This window comes from Protopterus annectens, chromosome 8.part0 (genome assembly GCF_019279795.1).
Source record: "Protopterus annectens isolate FY-2018-M chromosome 8.part0, PAN1.0, whole genome shotgun sequence".
Taxonomy (NCBI): Eukaryota; Metazoa; Chordata; order Ceratodontiformes; family Protopteridae; genus Protopterus; species Protopterus annectens.
Window position 1 is genome coordinate 733,309,945 of NC_056741.1, and position 12,270 is coordinate 733,322,214.

Consider the following 12,270-nt stretch of genomic DNA (forward strand, 5'->3'; position numbering starts at 1 on the left):
CCAAAAACTGCAGAAGAAGAAGAAGAAGAAGAAAGTCAGTATGTTGAATGCAATGCCAAATATTCAAATTTGGCATTATTCGACATACTCCTTCCCCTCCACTTTTGAGAGCAGGCATGGAAGTTATACTTTTCAGCAGTATGTACGTACTGCACAACACTAAACTGCACATTTTTGCAAGGGGGGAAGCCCTCCTGCACTCCCCTGTGGGGATCTGCACCTCCCACACCCCCTGCAAATTATACATTCCAACTCCGAGATTGCACTACAGAGGGGGAAAAGGGTAAAGTTCCTGATCTACACTGTACTTGAATCTCCAGTGCTAAAGTCAACTACATATGTGTGAATGCACAGTGCATTCGCTGAACCAGAGACTCGAAAACATTTAGGTTCAGCAATACAGGAGCCAGCCAACTGTTATTCCACATTCCGTGTACGCTGAACCTACACTTGTCATTTTGATAGTAAACCTATATATAGATAGATATATATATGTATATATATATATATATATATATATATATATATATATATATATATATATATATATGGGTCCCCTTAACTTCATCAACACGCCGAAACACCAACACTAAGAAGACCGACATGAGAAGACCAACGAGACAGATGATCGACAATGTGAAATCCCGACAGCCGAAACACTGACATGGGCAACGTGTGAGCGCGAGTCGGTAAGTGTGCGATAGTGAGGGATTTAGCTTTAGGGAGCGTACAGGAAAGTGTGTGCTAGTGAGGGATTTAGCATTAGGGAGCGGACAGGTAAGTGTGAGATAGTGTGGGATTTAGGGTTAGGGTGCAGGAAAGGTGAGTGTGCGGTAGTGACGGACTTTAGGTGTAGTGGCGGGTTAAGTGAGTTAGGGTTAGGGTGTGGGTAGGGTAAGTGTGCGATAGTGACGGAATGTAGGTTTAGTGGCGGGTTAAGTGAGTTAGGGTTAGGGTGCGGGTAGGGTAAGTGTGCGGTAGTGTCGGACCTTAGGGTTAGGGTTTGGGTTAGGGTTAGTGCATGTATAATTGTGTTTTATGTGTAGTTTACGTTTTGTGTGTCGGTGTTTTGGGTGTCGGTGTTATGGTGTTCGGTTTTGTGAGTTGCCGGTTTTGTGCATTTTCGGTGTTTTGGTGTCATTGTTTTGATTGTCGGGTTTGTGGCATGTCGGTGTTGTGATAGGGATCCATATATATATATATATATATATATATATATATATATATATATATATATATATATAAATTATATATATCTTATATACATATTTTATAATTAATATATATATATATATATATATATATATATATATATATATATATATATATATATATATATATATATATATATCTATAGTAAATTAGCTCCTTCACACCAATTTAAGAATAAACAAAGATGAAAACAGTTGTTAACAAACAGTATTTAAAAGGCCATTTAAACAATCAAAAGCACATAAAACTGGCATCATTTCCTAGTCTAACCATCGTAGGGCACATTTAATACTCAAATTATCATTTAGACCTGGTAGGAAATCAGCATTTAAAAATAACTGTCAACTGAGCTCCTTAACATCTAAATAAGTATTAATATTGCCAGTAAAGTTAGAAAACGACTCAAATACCAAAAATTTAAAATAGGTAAATGTACAACGTGTAACACTGTATTTTGCTTACATGTTCCTGAATCATGATTTTTTTATAGCTGCATAATATTCCTTGATGTGATCTGAAAGGCTTCTAATGGTTTTTCCAACACAAAAATTGAAGAATGTATCAGAATAAGCAAGGTAAACAACATTATTTCATTTACAATTATAATAATTCAAAAACCTAACTTCATATGTTTGAATGAAAAACTAGTGCCTACATAAATATGTTTACATGCCAGACATAAATATACATTTTCTAACCTTTTTATAAGCATCATGATTATGCTTTAATAATGAACTACTTTTAGACTCAAACACAGATTTGAAAGTTTTGGTTCGTTTGTAGCAAAAATGGGTTGTTCATCCAATATATTCACAAATTCTTTGTTACCTTGTACAGTACACCAGTTTTTAATCAATATATTCTTAATACCAGACATATCCTGTCTTATTGGAAAGGGGAAGCTGAGCCTCATATCAGCAATGGTAGTGGTACAAGGCTTGTTGTTGCTGTTAAATCTACACTTATAATATACACTTATAATAGGATTATAATAGGATGGAACTTAATACCCATTACTGCTATAATTTCTTTCATAAGTTCATCTATTAGGGCTAAGGGATAATTTCTTTATGCAAAAATCTTTTTCAATAACAAACTTCCTTGGATAAAAATATTGCCTTCACTGACTAAGCTGGACAGTTGAATAAACTCTCCCTTGCCAACATTAATTTTCATAAAATATGGATTCTGATTGGTAAAATCAAGAAAATTATTCTTGAATGTTTTCTTCCGATAGATTATAGACTGAAATTTCTTCGTTTCTTGAGCCATACTTATCTCTGCATGTAAAAATTACACCTTGCTCCCTATACCTGAAATAGTAAATGTTAGGAATTCTATACTTTTAGACAGAGCTATTAAAAAAGCTTCCAATTCCATTTTAGAACCTTGCCATATAAAAAGTTGTAATCAATATATCTTTTATACATCTTTATTTTACCAAAACCTGCTACTTAATTAACACTTCAACTTCTCATGAACTCAGAACTAAATTTGCATAGATAGGGGCCATCTTGGACCCCATCCCTACACCATTTTTTGATGGTAGATTTTTACATTGAAAACAAAACAAATTATTATCCAGTACTATATCAATTGAATTGCACAAATTACTAACCCTATTTTTGTCCATAAATGTATACTTTAATAAGAATTGCCTGACTAAATCTGACACCTGCTTGTGTAGAATACTAGTATATAAGGAATCAATATCCAATGTAACTAAATCATTCTCAGACTCAGTGATCTTATACAAAAAATAACTGATTAAGAAAGACAGGAGTCCCTTCAATAAAACTTAGTTTTTTGAACTATAGGCTTTAGCTCGTGATCCAAAAATTGTGAAATGTTCTCAGTCTTATTTTTTTGGAAGAGACAATGTCTAACTAGAAGATCAACCTGATCTTAATGTATTTTTTGGATGCCAAAAAGTTTTCCCAGACTAGGATGTTCTATGATCATGAAGTTATATTCGGATAAAGAAATGCATTGCTAAATTAACAAATCGTAAAGAAATCCATCAATCATTTTAAATCTGTGTAAACGTTATATAAAGGAATAATTTGCTAAAGCCCACTTTCATTTAAAGATGTTTCCATCTTGGACACATAAACATCATACTCCATTACCACAACCGCTGTACCCTTGCCTGCCTTCATAATTCTTAATTCTTTATTATTCTGAAGTTCCATATGTGCACTAAATTCAGATTTAGATAAATTGTACAATTTAAGGCTATTTTTATTAGTAATTAATTCTCTGATGTCATATTCAAACCTTTAAAAATACACCTAGTGTATTATGAAGGGTGGAGTTGTACATCATTCTTTTTCAGAAAACTTGTATCATTCATTTCAGTACAAGAAATATCATTTAAAATATATTTCAAGTTCAACTTTCTCAAAAATAACCTGAAATCTAATAAAACATCAACTAAATCAGTAATTTGTGCAGGTATAAATGTAAAACCATTTTAAGGATACTCAGATGGCTATTAGAAAATACAACTTTTGACAAAAATTGAGTACTCAGTATCAGATTCATCAAAGTGAAAATCAGTAGAAAAATTAGAAAAAAGTTCTAATGATGATTCCTGCCCCTGTTCCATCCTCTTCCTCTTGCCTGGCCTGTGGTCATTCTCCTGTTCCCTCTGACATTTCCTCCTTCCATGGACAAAAAATTGTTCATTGTTGTTTGATTTAACACAACTCTGTTTAACAAATTCTCATTGGTAGCCACATTAACATTAGCTTGCTTGTGGTGTTATGGGAAGAAATATGGAAGCATTGTTTAATGGGGGAAATCATCCAATGAAACAATAGAATTACCAATGGTAACATTATTGGCTATACCTTAACCAATAGAAGTAACAATGAGGGCATCGCTTTTCTGGTTGCATTTTAAAACATATGCCAAATTGTTTTTATACTGCAACATATCTCTGTATAACTTCTTGTTCTTTTTTTCTGTTACAGTGGCCACATATCTGGTGATTTTAACTGGAATACTATCCCATAGATACTTAACACTGTGTTATATTTATATATATATATATATATATATATATATATATATATATATATATATATATATATATATATATATATGGAACTACTTCAGATGATCAAAGTTTTACAACTTCAAATATCATATGGCCAAGACCATATCATCAAAATTGCAAACTTCGAACACCTGAAATAAAAACAAAAACAAAGCAAAAAAAAATTTCCTGGTCATTTTTGCAGAGGGCCAAGCCACCCTGCACCCCCTAACCCCTGTTATTTAAATATACCAACTCCGAGATCACACTACAGTGTGGAAAAGGGAAAATTTCCCATTCCATGCTGCATGGAGATCTCCATTCAGAACATTTGAAGTTTTAAAACATTGATCATATGGTCTCTGCCATATGACATTTGAAGTTTTAGAATGTCGATCATCTGAATGGAACCTATATATATATATATATATATATATATATATGCATCTATATGCTGGAACAGGGCTCAGTTTTGAGCTTTTTTACTTGTTAATTGGGTAATTTGTTTAAATCATTTTGCTCGTTTTCTATTGTTATTTATATATATATATATATATATATATATATATATATATATATATATAAAATTGCACTTTATGCATCTGCTTTTACTGTATTTGTGTTTCTTCCTACTTTATTGCATTTATTCTGCTGCATTTATTACTGCTTATTAGTAGCCTGATTAAATTGTAACTGTTATTCTAAGCCTTTGGTTGAAGCACTTGGGCTTCAGACCAGTTGTTTTACATTAAGAAGGTTTGTGGTCTGCACTGTTGTGGCAAGACAGGTAGCTTACATCCTTCTAAGTTTTGAGTTGCTATTTGAAGGCTTAGTGTCTGTAATTCTAAAAGTGTATTAGTTCTGGTTTAAGCACTTGGGCTTTGGGCCAGTTATTTTACATTAAGAACGTGTGGTCTGCACTCTTGTGGGAGGAGAGGGTAGATTCTGCCCTTCTGAGCTGTGAGTTTCTGGTTAAAGGTTTATTGTGGCTGCTTATTTGAACTGTTTGTTTCTGAAATTGGTACGCCTTGTTTGCTGTAACATAGACTAAATTCAGACCTGCTGAATCTAGCTTTGTTTGTATAACTTGAGCACTAATCCAGACCATCTTTTTTTTGGAGAAGGTTCCCCTGCACCTTAGTGGCAGGAGTGTGCAGTTAGAACTTGTCTGATCGAAGACTGCTGGAATGGGGCTCAGTTTTAGCTTCTTATTGGGTAATTTGTTTAAATTAGTTTGCTCATTTGCTACTGTTATATTAAAAAAATACACTTTATGCATTGCCGCTTAGCTAGGGTTAAACTATTCCTGGCACCATAAAGTCTGCTCTTCAAATTTTGCCTTAGAACAAGCCAGTTTTTTTTAGTTTTAGCACTCAAATCTGTTTCTTTGAGTTCAGCACTTGTTCAGAACTCGTTGTAAGCACCAAATAAGCTACAAATTACTTCAGCACTCAACTTTCCTCACTTGTCTAGAGGAAAATAGTTTTTAGTACTTAATAAATAAGCACCTATCCAGGCATGTCTAAGGGTCAGCTCTTGGTGTTTTCTCCTGTCTACCTGATGAATCTGGGCAGCTTGGGGAAATGCAGCAATTACCTCATGTACACAGACAACCTTCTCCTCCTACCACCCAACACTACAACCTGTGAGAGATGCACTTATATAGCCAAACTGGAAGCAAAGCTCTCTTCACCCAAGACTGGACTAGACAGTCAAGAGGAGAAGGCAAACACTTGCACCACACCACACTCATCACATAGTGTTTCAAAACCTACACCACCAAAACACACACATAGCAACACAAAACACATGCCTACATTTGTGGAGGCTCTCAATAAAAATCTGCTCAAGCAACAGAGACCTCCAAAGCAGAAACGCATGCAACCTCCAACCCCCAACACAACCCAAATGACACATAGCCCACAAACTCAGTGTGCCACTCAGTCACAGCCCATAAGGCATAACAACATTCCCAACACTCTAGTCATAGGTGACTCTATAGTCAGGCAAACTGATGTTCCGCTCACCAGGCTAAACAAGGAGAAAGTTACAGTTAGCTGCCTGTCGGATGCCAGGATCCGCCACATAATGCATGCACTCAGGTCACTCCACAACAAGTACAAATATGACTCTGTCATTGTCCTTGTTGGTGTGAATGACCTGAGACATACCTCCCTGCACTACATGAAAAGAGACATGGAGGAGCTCTCCGATCTTGTAGCCCATCTAGGTATGACCCTAGCCCTGAGTAGCATCCTACTATCACCCAGAATGATACCACAGTGCAAGGACAAAATGGTTGACTTCAACAATTGGCTAAGCTTCTGGTGTCATTCTAAGGGAATCCAGTATCTGACTGCCTGGGATGACATGATCGACAGACCATGATGCTTTGCCAGAGATGGCCTGCACATGTTTCCCTTTGGATTCCTGATAGTGCCACCCTTATAGTGTCTTTTTTAGGCAAGGTTCAAATGACAAATTCATCACCTTAACAGGTACAAGCACGCAAAATCTGAGGGTAATACTACTCAATGCTAGAAGTCTAAACCTCAAAAGGCATTCACTTGAGGCAGTCCTTAAAATGGAGAGCATCGACATCTGTGCAGTGACAGAGACCTGGTTCAAGGCTCCAGAGATCACCCCTGCATTACCAGGCTATAATTCATACCACACCTTTCGGCCACCTAACCTGGACTGAAACACTAAAGGTGAAGGCATGTCCATATTCATTAAGGATATCCACACCTCCAGGCTAGTTGCTCAGCATAATTTATCCGAGATTATCCAAATGCAACTAACTCTGGGCAAGACCACAATCCAAATTGTAACTTGCTACAGATCCCCCAACATGCCCCAGGATTCCCACTCCTCACTTCTTGATACACTGGAAAATATTAGAGTACAACTCCACACCCTAATAATGGGCAATTTCAAGTACCCCACCATTAACTGGGAAAACTACTCATGTACCAACTCTTTTGCTCAATGTTTTCTGGAATTCATAAATTCCAATGCCTTGAATCAACTTATCCACACCCCCACCAGGGGCAGCAATATCCTAGACCTGGTCATTACCAACATGGGCAACATGTTCCACTCCAGAGATCAATTCCTCGTTGGTCAGATCTGACTACAAGCTTATCAGCCTAGACATCCACATCTCACCCCACCCCCATTATGGAAACCACCGTAAAAAATTTCTCCAAAGCCAACTTCACCCTTCTTAAGACAGAAGTGGAAAACTTCACGACACCCATGTAGACGGACAATAAAGGTACAACTGCTGAATCCTTCACAAATACACTTTATAAGCACTTACACGAGTGCATGGATCGTGCTATCCCTAAAAGAACCAAGATGCTATCCTCCAAAAAAAGGAAGCCAATCTGGTGGTCCCCTGCCATAAACAAACTCTACAACAGAAGAAAGAAACTGTTGCAAAAAAGAGTAAAATCCCATGACTGGAAGAACTCCCTGGTCAACCTCAGTAAGAAGCTGAGATCCTCATAAAATCCTCCAAAGCTAGTTATGAAAATAGAATCACCACTGATTCTAAAGACAACCACAAAGCATTCTATAGCTATGTCAAGAATCTCAATGTCAACACTCAGATCTGCTCTGATTTACAGCACAATGGCACTAAATATACAGAACCAACTGATATTGCCAACATCCTGGCAGATAGGTTCAGTACTGACATTACCCCCCACCCCCTAAAAGGCCCATCTCTATACTGGAAGAATGCAAGGTTCCTGTAATCACGGCTGCACAGGTAAAAACCACACTCTCCAAAGCCAAGAACACAGCATCCATGGGACCTCACAACATCCCAGGTTGTGTTCTACATGAACTACAGAATGAACTGACACACCACCTAAGCACCATGTTCAGTCATAGCCTCACCTCAGGCTTTGTGCCCACTGAATGATGCACAGTGATCGTTATCAAACTCCACAAAGAGGGAGCCATCACGGACCCCAGAAACTACCGCCCCATTAACCTAATGAGCCTGGCCTGCAAGGCCATGGAACGTATCATCATGGTACTTATAAACAAAGACATTGGTAATCTCCAACCTCTGGACCCCACCCAGTTCGGATTTGTAAAAGCCAGATCATGTCTCCTAAACCTGATTGAGTTCTTTAAAGCAGTCACCAAAGCTGTAGACGAGGGTAAGGTGGTTCACACAGCCTATCTAGATCTTGCCAAGGTGTTTGACACCATCCACCACTCTGGAATTATAGATAAACTCACTAAACTATGTATAAATCCCTATGTCACAAGATGGGTTGCCAACTGGCTCACTGACAGAACCCACACTGTGAAAGTAGCAGACTCCAAAACCGACTTCAGACCAGTGACAAATGAAGAACCACAGGGTTCAGTCCTGGGTCCTTTCCTGTTTGGTATCTACTTTTCTAAAGTACAGGCTAACACAGAAGGTCTTTGGCTAATGAATTTTGCAGATGACTGCAAACTAGGAGCCATAATTGAAACTCCTAACGATACAGACAGCCTGCAAAAGGGCTTCACGGAGACAGATGCCTGGTGTCAAAGCCATGGGCTCAAGCTCAATGCCAAAAAGTGCATTGCCATCCCCTTTGGTAAAAGCTCTGTACCTATGAGCTACCACATAGGTGGTAGTCTACATAACACTGAAAGTGTGATAAGAGACCTTGGGACACAGGTGGACAGTAGTGTCTCCTTTGTGAATTACATTGCCACAGTAGTCAGGAAATCCTTCTACGTGGCACACCTCATCACAAAAGGTTTCTCATCCAGGAAAAAAAGAGGTAATTGTTCCCCTCTACTCATCACTCATTAGACCCATTATAGCGTACAATGCCCCTTTTGGTATGTACCTCACAAGACATCTACAACAACTGGAAAGGCCGCAGAAATACCTCACAAAGAGGATTACCGGTCTCAAATAGATGCCCTATGCAGACTGTCTCAAAAAACTCCAGCTCTACTCCGTCGCATATCACCTACTCAGAGGCGATCTTTGCTTAACATACAAAGCTATGTCAAACCCAGAACTGTTGGACATGCTCCACTTAAATAAATCCCAATCCCTCTGAGCTACACACTCTAGGGACTTAAACCTTGTCACCACAATAAACAGAAAATGCTGGAGGGATAGATTCCTGTCCCAAAGACTTCCCATACTCTGGAACAAACTACCTATCTATATCAAACAAAGCTCCTCATTAGCACTCTTCAAGAAAAATCTTGATGATTGGATGGGAAATAGGAAATTCACCCCGGGGATCACCTGTGTGGGTCTGCTCGACAGGGGCACAGGAAAATAATTTTCTTGGGTGGCGAAAGCCAGGGTATCTTTTTGGCTAGGCTTGTATAGGCCTTAGGGCTGATAGCCTAGTACCTACCTATGAACCTATATATATATATATATATATATATATATATATATATATATATATGTGTGTGTGTGTGTGTGTGTGTGTGTGTGTGTGTGTGTGTGTGTATCTCAGCTACAATAAAACAGTGGCAAAATTCATGAAATGCCAAATTATACGTGACTTCTTCAGTTGGGCCAACAGGGGACAGGATGTTTTAGAGGTGTAGAGCCTTGTAAGGAAGTTATGACATACCACAAGACTGAAGCCACACAACCTAGAGACCTATGGTAATACCAAAGACTGAGAATTCAGTGGCTCACTAGACTGTATGAAACTGTATATTCCTTGAGTTAAGGGGACTGGCAATCATTGCAGGCACCAGAGAAGCTGCATGATATGCTGGGACCTGGAAGTGTTATATGTACTCTGGTTGCTGAGTTTTGTATCATTTAGAGATAATAAATATTATTCAATATCATTTAAGTTTTCGTTAAATCAGAGGATACAGTGGAGTCCATCTGACTGATGTTTGTCAAACTAACACGTGTGAAATGGCAGGACACAATCTGAATATATGAGGTGAACAGTTCAGGGAAGACACAATAAAGTATTATTTCACAGATATGGGAGCGGGTGTTTGGAATAATCCTCAAGAAGAGGTAGCAAGGTCAAAAAAAGTATGGGAGTTGAATCAAATTACACATATAAGGCAAGACTTATGAGAAGAGAGGGAAAGAAAGAATCAAGTGGTTATGAAGTATCTTCAGGTTATCTAATCAGAATAAAATAGAATAAATTGCCAAGCAGTTCTATGTTACATTTTATTAAATTATATCCTGAATGGTTCATAGGTTTATACTAGGCTAATGACTACCAGGGGCTTTACAAGCCTAGCTGTGCAACCCAACCCAGTTTTGTCCTAGTTCCTTGGATGCGTATATGGTGGGGTATGTTAATAAAGAGGTAGCTAAGGGTTTTGTGTGTGTGTGTGTGTGTGTGTGTGTGTGTGTGTGTGTGTGTGTGTGTGTGTGTGTGTGTGTGTGTGTGTGTTTGTGTATGTTAGCTGGGGATTAATTTACTTACTGTTGACCTCTGTCCATCAAAGACATGGGGCTAGGACAGGGGTGATTTTGTGACTTACCATCCAATAATCAAAGTTTCTATTGAACAGGGTCAGGTATGAACTCTGCTTCACACAGATGGGGAGCTTATTCCATAGTGCAGGGATCCTTTGAGACACATATCAGTCCCTCCATCAGGTTCTGTTTATGTTAAAGACAAAGTTCATGTCCTTGGAGCTAGTGTTTCTGGTGTTGTTTGCCTTGTAGATGTGCAAGAGATCCATCACAGCTGTATCCAAGGACGCCTTATATGCTAGTCATAGATCACCTCTCAGTAACCTGTAGGAGACTGAGTACAGAGATAGGACTCTGTTGGGCAGGATATTCATACCCTGGATTCTCCTGGTGAGGAACCTTTAAAGACGTTCTGTTGCACTTGCCTGGCTAAGTACTTGCCAAAGGGGGCATTGTACTTGATGATTGGTCTGATAAGGGCTGAGTAGAGTGGTACTATTACTTCTTGGACCTGGTTGTCATATCATTGTTTATGAGTTGTGTGACATAGAATGATTTTCTTTCTATCTTGGCTACATGTTGGTCGAACTCCAGATTACTGTCTTCATATGTTCCCTACTTCTAACTAGCAGATTGATTCTTAGGGGTGTTTTATCGATGAAGTAATTAGCTTTGGTGGACACTTTCCCAAAGGATACTGTAATGCATTTCTTTGTGTTGAGTTTTAATCTGTGGCTTTCACACCAGTCATTTGTTTGTGTTAAACCCTCTTGCAGGATGTTGCCATCATGAGGGAATCTATGATAGCTCACAATTTACAGTCATCTGCAAACTTGTTGACCCAGTGGCCTTTGACATTATTCTTGACTTCCAAGAAGTAGATGCTGAACAGGAGATGGCCCAACACAGAGCTTGGTGTACTCCTGGGTGACTGGTCTCTTGGTAGCTTCATGGATCCTGACTTCTTGGGTCCTATCTGAGACTCAGCTGGCAATCCAGTGAGCTATATAGTGATTTATGCATAGTTCTGAGAGTTTGTCAATAATACATACCCAACATACTAGTAATAGGTGACTCTATAGTCAGGCACACTGAACTCCCACTCACTAGGCTGAATAAGGAGAAGGTTACTGTTAGCTGCCTGTCGGGTGCCAGGATCAGCCACATAACACAAGCACTCAGGTTACTCCAGAACAAGTGCAAATATGACTCTGTCATTGTCCATGTTGGTGTGAATGACCTGAGCTGTACCTCCCTGGACTACATGAAAAGAGACATGGAAGAGCTCTCTGATCACATAGCCCAGGCTGGTATGACCCTGACCCTGGGTAGCATACTGTTCTCACCAAGAATGATACCACGGTATAAAGAAAAAAATGATCAATTTCAACAACTGGCTAAGTTTCTGGTGTCATTCAAATGGGGATCCAGTGTCTGTTTGCCTGGGTGACATGCTCGACAAGCCACACTGCTTTGCTAGAGACAACTTGCACCTGTCACCCTTAGGCTTTTGAATACTGGCTAAGGCTCTTGCCACCCCCATAGTGCCTTTTTTAGGCAAGGCTCAAAAGACAAA